This window comes from Diceros bicornis, chromosome 28, assembly GCF_020826845.1.
Source record: "Diceros bicornis minor isolate mBicDic1 chromosome 28, mDicBic1.mat.cur, whole genome shotgun sequence".
Taxonomy (NCBI): domain Eukaryota; kingdom Metazoa; phylum Chordata; class Mammalia; order Perissodactyla; family Rhinocerotidae; genus Diceros; species Diceros bicornis.
In genome coordinates, this window is record NC_080767.1 from 42,793,197 (window position 1) to 42,801,144 (window position 7,948).

The window sequence follows — 7,948 nt, forward strand, 5'->3', positions numbered from 1 at the left end:
GGCTCTTTCAGACAAACCAGCCCCAACAGGGCAGCAGAGTTTTTCCTGGTCGGAATCCCCAGAGAGAAGGCAGGTGTGGCCCCGCAGAGCCAGGATCGTGCCCACGTCACGGCAGCACATTCCCGGCAACCAAAGAGTGGACACGACCCTAGTGTCCATCGACAGATGAAGGGATGAACAAGATGTGCTCGGTACTCACCGTGGAATATTCGGCCCTAAAGGGAAGGAAATCCTGACCCTCGATACAACCTGGATGAACCTGGAGGACGGTGTGCTCGGTGGAATAAGCCAGACACCAAAGGACAGACCCTGTGGGACTCCCTCCTGTGAGGGACGAGAGGAGTCAACACAGAGACAGGAAGTGGACGGTGGTGTCGGGCTGGGCGGGGGGGGTGGGAGTGAGTGTTTAATGGGGACAGAGCTTCAGTTTGGGAAGATGAGAGTCCCGGAGACGGATGGTGGGGATGGCTGCACAACGATGAGAATGTGCTGAATGCCGCTGAGCTGTGCACTTAAAAATGGTTAAAACGGTGGATTTTATATCATGTGTTTTTACTATAAGAAAATGTGTGTGTCGGGGCTGGCCCGGTGGCACAAGCAGTTAAGTGCCCGCGCTCCGCTGCGGGGGCCTGGGGTTCGCGGATTCGGATCCCGGGCGCACACCGACACACCGCTTGTCGAGCCATGCTGTGGTGGCGTCCCATATAAAGTAGAGGAAGATGGGCATGGATGTTAGCTTAGGGCCAGTCTTCCTCAGCAAAAAAAAAAGGGGGATTGGCATGGGATGTTAGCTCAGAGCTGATCTTCCTCACAAAAAAAATAGAAAAAAAAAAAGAAAATGTATGTGTGAAAGAGGGGCTCAGGAGTCAGGCCCTGGCTGGGGCTCCTCACTCACCTGTGACTGGGGGTAGAGACCACCCTGCAGGGCCACCTAGGGGATTGGATGATTGGGGCTTGTTGAGCACTGTGCTCCCCAAGGCACCAAGGAGGCGGCCCCACTGTTTCCTGTGTTTTTCAACAGTGAGTCGGATTCACTCAGGGTCTACACGGAGGCGGGATGGGAGGGTGTTAAACAGAGGCACTCTCAGCTGAGCCCACCTGACCACAACCCACAACCCACAATTCCAGAGAAACAGCGAAGAGAGACTCACACCCATACGGGCGGCTGGGATGGGGCGTCCACCCAAACAGGCCAAGTCGGTTGGCCTTGAACACTGTTTTAGAAGCAGACCATGATTCCTGCTGGGTGGGCTGGGTGGGCAGGGCAGCCTGGCTGGGCCTGGCACGACCAGGCCGAGCCACCAACCTGGTGTCCGTCAGGTGCCTGAGGGCAGGGAGGCTCCTTGCTGTAGGCGGTGGCTCCTCCCTTTCTGGAGGCCTCTCTGCTGGGGTCCTTCCAGGCAGGCTGGGTGGGTGAGACTGGGAGGAGGGCAACCCCCGTGCCCCACCCCAGGCCACGAGCCCCACAGCCCGGAGGCCTAGGCATTTTCCTAGCAGGACCACACGCCAGCCCTGCCCAGTTGGCTCCCTGGAGTCCTGCCCTCCCCGCTGGGCCTCCCTGGTACCCTTCTCCAGTGCCCCCCTCACCGCAGCTTCGCTCCCCCTGCAGCCCCCCTTCCTCTGTGAGAGACAGCCCGGCGCAGTGGGAGGCACCCCAAACCGAGCACTGGAGCACCTGTCCCATGCCACCCTTTTGTGCCTCGGTTTCCCCACTTATTCAGCAAGGTGAGGCGGACTAGATCATGCTTCTCAGACTCTGCTGGGCCTCAGATCCCCTGGGCATCTGGATAACATGCAGGCTCTGGCTCTGCAGGTCGGGGCTGGCCTGAGACTCTGCATTCTAACACTGCCCCAGGGCACCGACTCCCCTGCCATCGGATCTCACTTTGAATGACGTCCAGCCCTGAGAGTACAGCCGTGTTGTCCGGTGGAGACTCAGACTTCTTGTCAGAGAACACATGGGTCTAGACACACCGACGGCAGCCTGCATGAATGCCACGTGCATTTTCGACGTGTCCCAGACACCTCTCTGCACCAGCCCACACGTCCACACCCCCGTGGGTAGCAGCCCAGCATGGTGCACCATCACTCGTGTGTCCCCAGCGATGGTCGGGGGCCTCGTGCAGACTTGCTTCAGGCCACAGGTCTCCGCCCCCCCGCTCCTCTCAGCTGGGCTCCTGGGAGGACCCGGCGGAGGTGCCCACCCCTTTTACCAATGCGGGGGTGTAGGAATGGTCTCAACTGTCCGCAAGTTGGTAGGCCAAAAGACACATTCTGATCCGTGTTTTAAAAATCACTGGCTGCTGCCACCCTTCACGTCTGCGGCCTTGGTCCTCTTCTCTAGGGATGCGTCTTCGCCGCTCTCTGACGAGTGTTGTCCCGTCCTTACTCACCGAGGAGCCCTCTGTGCAAAGGCCTGCTGGCCTGCCCCCTGCCCACTGTGTCGTTTGGATTCAGACTCCAGCCGTCTCCGTCTGCTGAGCTGCGGACCCCTTCGGATGGGAGGGAAGACCAGGCAGCCCAGGCCCCTCCTCTGGGGAAGGGTCTCCCCACCCAGCTGCTGACTTGGGAGCAGGATTTTCTGTGGCGCTGGAGCCGCAGCTCCGCCCTGGAGCTGTTTGCGATAGACCCCGAGCTGCCTGCCCGAGAGGGGAGGGCCAGCGGGTCCAGACCCATGGAAGTGTCACCGCAGGCCGAGTCACCAGGGGAGCGCTGCAGAGCTCTTGGGGGGCATGAGCCATCTGCATACCCCAGGACAGGCCAGATGAGACAAGCCGGGTCAGGGCTGAGGGCCAAAGGGACGTGCCCAGAGTGGAGCCTGGGGGCTCAGCCGAGGCTTAGCCGGGGATAGTGGGGTCAGCAGTGATGCTTTGAGGGGGACACAGCATCCATTACAAAACTACAGGGACCCCAAGGGCTACCTCTGGTGGGCAGGGGCACGAGGAGGCCAGAGACCCCTGCCATTCAACCCCAAGGCCCCTCATCAGTTCCAGGGGTCTGGAACTCCTCAAGTCTCCCGGGTCCCTCAGGAGGAAGTGATCACCTGTGGTCACTCTCATTACACCATGTAGATGCGGAGCCCAGGCCTACGGAGGGGCGTGGCCGCCACACAGCCAGTCAGCATACAGAAGGACTGGGAGGGAGGCCCACACCCTTGATGCCTGCCTGCCCTCATAGAAGCCCACCAACCCCTGCCCGCCGTAAGCAGGTGTCCAGCCCCGAAGGCTGCTGGGCAGGGTGGGCAAGCTGTCGAGAGGGGCCAATGCGCTAGCTCTCTCTGCCTGCAGGGCACCAGCACAACAAGGACCGGGTGCCAGGTGGGGAGCTGACGGGAGGTGAGGGGCCCAGGCGGGGGGCTGGGCAGGAGGGGTGGCCTCTGGGCCAGGATGGACTCTGCCCCTGTGGGGGGCTCCAGGCCTTGGATTGGCTGCCTCTCTGCTTGCCCACCTAAGTGGGGGTGAAAATGACAGCCGCTCTCCACCCAGAGGGACATAGGATGTGGGGGAGGGAGCGGATGGGGGAAGAGGCGAGTGGAGGGCAGAGGAGGAGTGTGAAGCTGGGCCTCCCGCCCCAGAGGCACTTCGGGGGCTGATAAGAGTCCCTCTGGGCTCAGGGACCGGCTGCAGGGGTCCTGGGTGCTGCAGATGGGAATGGGGCTAGGCACTGGGGGGGGTCTGTCTCTCCACCAGGCCCCCCCACCCTGCCCCTGGCAGAGCTACCCCAGGCTGGGGCTCTGCACAGACCTGGAGCAGCCTGAGCGGACTCAGCCCCGTGGGGGCTCCAGGTTTGCCTCTACCCGGGTCCCAGGGGGCATGTGGAGGGACGTGGACTGTACCGTGCTGGGCCCAGAGTGGCAGAGCCCCCTCCTGGAGGAGAAGCTGGATGTGGGTGTGGAAGGGGATGACTGGCCGAGCAGAGCAGAGTGGGATTGGCCTCGGCAGGGCGGCCTGGCTGCGAGGGAAAGGTGGTCACTCCCACCCAGTGCCCAAACGCACGGATCAGCTGGGCGCATGATCAGACAGCCTTGCTGGAGACCTACCCAAGTGGGAATGCATAAGTGAGTCGGCCTAAGAGCCCTGGCCGTTAAGCTTTTATTCGATTGGCAGGGAGGCCTGACGTGCCCTCTGGTTTTTGCTGCTGGATTATACATCTGTGCTCAAAATACGTTCCTGGAATGGAGGCGGCCGGCAGGACTCGTTGGAATGGAAATCAATTTGATTAGAGAGCAGTCAATTACCGTGAGCACCGAGGCTGCGATCCAGGCGGAAGCCAGCTCCGCAGAGCACGTGGAACTTTCCTAGGAGACGCCTACGGTGGAGGAGGCTCCACGAGGGAGGGGCTGCGGATCCCAGAGATCCCCCAGCCCACAGCGCCCGGTCGCTGCTGCCTACTCCCCACTTGGCCTTGGTGCTTAGCGCCCCTGGGCCTCAGTTTCTCCTCTGTAGAATGGGATCATGCTGACGCCACCCCTCGGAGTGTGGGGGCCTCCATGAGGCCGTGTCTACGAAGTACACGTTGGTGCATGGTGCACAGTATACGCTCAGTGAATGCTGGCCAGGGGGTTCGGCTTGGGCAGGCTCCCCAGCACACACACACTGGACCCCAGAAGGATTTTAGGAGATGATTCTGTACCAAGAATCTAGGGAAAGCCGGGTCCAGCAGCTGCAACCCGTTACCCGAGAAACGAGGGAGGTCCAGTGGAGACAAGCCCTGTGAAGGGAAGGGCCCTGGGCTTATGTCCTGTGAGCCTTGGCCTGGCTACTCTGAACCTCAGTCTCCTCCTCTATAAATGGAGCGGTAACTCCCACCTCATGGCTGTCAAGGGAGGAGGGATGATGTGTGTCAGGTGTGTGGCATGTTGCGGGAGCCTGGTCGCAGAGGCCTCCCCGCTGGTCCTCTTCTGCTGAGCGGGGGAATGTGCAGGGTCTGGACCCTCAGCCTTCACCCCCATACGGAGGCTGGTGCCACTCTGCACTGCCTGGAGATCCATCCAGCAGGGGCTGGGGCTGGATCACTCTGACAGGGTCCAGGCCCCACGGGCCCTGGTCAGGGAGGCAGGCCTGGCCCTACTCCTGTAACAGAGGCAAGCTGTGCCCTTATTACCAATAAGTGGGGGGTGGTCCCAGAGCTCCCTGGGTGGGCCTGGAACTGTGTGGGCCCCCAGCAGGACTTGCTCAGGCCTCCACCAGAAGGCTCAGTGCCTGTGTGCTGATCACAACCAGGCGTCCCCGGCAGAGGCGGTGCCCAGCACACAGCGGGGGAGGACAGGATGGGGACTGGAGATTCGCCCCTTTCATCCCCTCAGCCGGGCACCCTTGTGCAGTGAACAACCTGCAAGCCTGTGCACTGCAGCCCTGCCCTCAGGAGCCAGACCGACCTGTGACAGGGTCCCAGCTCCACCCCTGGCTGGGGACTTTCAGAGTCACTTAACCTGTGCGAGATTTTGTAAAACAGAGATAACACTTTCCCCCTTGCTGGGCTGTCAGTATTTATAGAGCGCCCACCACGTGCACCAAGCTCAAGGGACAGTGCACAGCGTGTGCCCCAAACAGGACCTCTGACTTTCCTGGTTTCATTGGCCGACCCGAGAACGCAGCGTCACCAGGATCCCCAGCCCGGCCCCGCCCTGCAAGAAGGGGAAGATGTGAGGCCCGGCACAGGCTGGTGTGTGGCAGGTGCGCCATGGTGCCGATGCCATCCCCGCCCTCCCTCTTCCTCATGTGCGTGCGTGCGTGCGTGCGAGAGAGGTGATGTTTTCCGTTTAACAGACGGGAACATCCGAGGCTGTGAGAAGCTTGCTCAAATCTCCCTGCTGGTGAGAATGGGAAGTGATGCAGTCGCGAGGAAAGCAGTCTGGCAGGTCCTCAAAAAGCCAGACACAGAATTACCCTATGACCCAGCCATTCCCCTCCCAGGCATGCACCCGAAGAGTGGAAGACAGATGTTTACACAAAAACTTGTGTGCCCACGTTCATAGCAACATATTCACAATCACCGAAAGGTAGAAACAGCCCAGTGTCCATCAGCAGGTGATGGGTAAACAACACGTGGTCCATCCACACAGTGGAATATTACTCAGCCATAGAAAGGAAGGAAGCCCTGACACACACCGCAATGTGGATGAACCTGCAGGACGTGATGCTGAGTGAAAGAAGCCAGACATGAGAGGATACATATTGTACGATTCCCTTTATATGAAGTGTCCGTAAGAGGCAGATCTACAGAGACAGAAAGCACATCAGTGGTTGCCAGGGGCTGGGTGTAGGGGGAGGAGTGGGGAGTGAGTACTGATGGGTACAGGGTCTGCTTTTGGGGGGAAAAGTTCTGAAACTAGATAGTGGTGTTGGTTGCTCAAGATCATAAAGGTTGTACTTAACGCTACTGAATTGTGCAGTTCACAGTGGTTACAATGGTAACTTTGATGTTTTGCGTGTTTTACCACAATTAAGAAGACAAGCCTCATGGGCAGTGGGTGGTAGAGATAAGGTGGGAAACTGAGTTGGGCCCGCCCAGGCGTTGCCCTCCGTCCGACACTGTCCCGAACAGTGGCTTGGTGCTGGAGGGGCCCACCTCGCAGGCGGGGTGCCCTGGCTGTTGCGGGCTTGTAGGTGGGGTCTGTGCACCGTGAGCAGGGGGACAGGCGGATGGGCCCCCCGCAGAGTGAGACGTGGGTATGCACTGATCGAGCCCGAGGCCGTGTGGAGGGTCCGGGGTGTGAAGTCCACCCAGCCGGAGCTCCAGCATCGAAACCAACCGCTGAAGGTGACTGGCCTTTTCATCCAGCAGGCGGCCGGGAGGGGTAAGCCCGGCCCACGCGGGGGACAAGGGACGTCGTTAGTCACAGGGAGGAGCCAGGTGGACCAGGGAGACGGAAGGAGACAGTGGTGGAGCACGGAGCCAGCCCAGGGCACTCCGGTCCCAGGAGGGGCTGCCTGACCCCCCTGTTCCAGACCGGAGGTGACGGGGGCCAGGAGGGGGCTTCCGCGACAACTTCTAGAAAACTGTGGGGGTGGGGGGGCAAAGCCACAGAAGAGGAGGGCAAGGCAGCCAGCCAGCAGGTGAAGGGGAAGAAGAAACCACAGAGCCAGCAGACGCCCCATCCTGATGTCCCCACGAGCCTCCTCATCCCCCAGGGTCAGTCGTCCACTCGTGGACCCCAACCCCTCCAGACTGTGAGAGGATGGTGCTCCCATCCCCCACAAGCCCCTGACCACCCAGAGGTGAGTGTCTTGGCCCCTTTACAGAGAGGTCCGTGAGCGGCCCCAAGCCCCACGAATGCTGACCCAGGGCTCTGAGTCCCGGGTCTGGGGTGGGAGCGCTGTGGGGTCACCAGCGGAGGCCGAGGGCACACAGGGACCCAAGATGAGTTCACGGGAACACCCTGGCACGTGTCAACAGAGGGAGGCGGCAAAGGATCTGTGGACACTCAGGGGTCTGGAAAGGCTTCCTGCTGGAGGTGCCCACAACGGGCTCTGAAGGATGGGGTGCGTGGAGACAACGCTGCTGTGAGCTGGGGCCGCGGCCAGAGGGCTCAGCCCTGGAGACGGGGAGCTCCTGCGGCCCTGAACGCCAGACCTACTATGTCCCTCTGTCCTGTCAGGCTCCCTGCTGGCTCTGTGGTTGTGCTGCTCAGGGAGAGCCAGCCTGGTTGGGCAGAGGGGCCGGCCCCGGGAGTGGCAGTCGTGCGTGTTAATCCCAGTACTTTGGCTTCCCGAGGCCGCCGAGCCGTGTGCTCCCGCATTTGTGTTTAGAGAGCAGAGCAGGTGGTGGGCGCAGTAACACCTCACAGTAGGATTGCAAAAGCACATTAAATTTAGATTTAATAAGACAATTATTGTACGGAAATTAAAGACCCATTGATTATTCTCTGAATATTGAGGTCTAATCCCTTATCGCATTAATCGCCCGGACTACGCATGAGCGTGCGTGGGTGTGGGGGGCGGCTGCT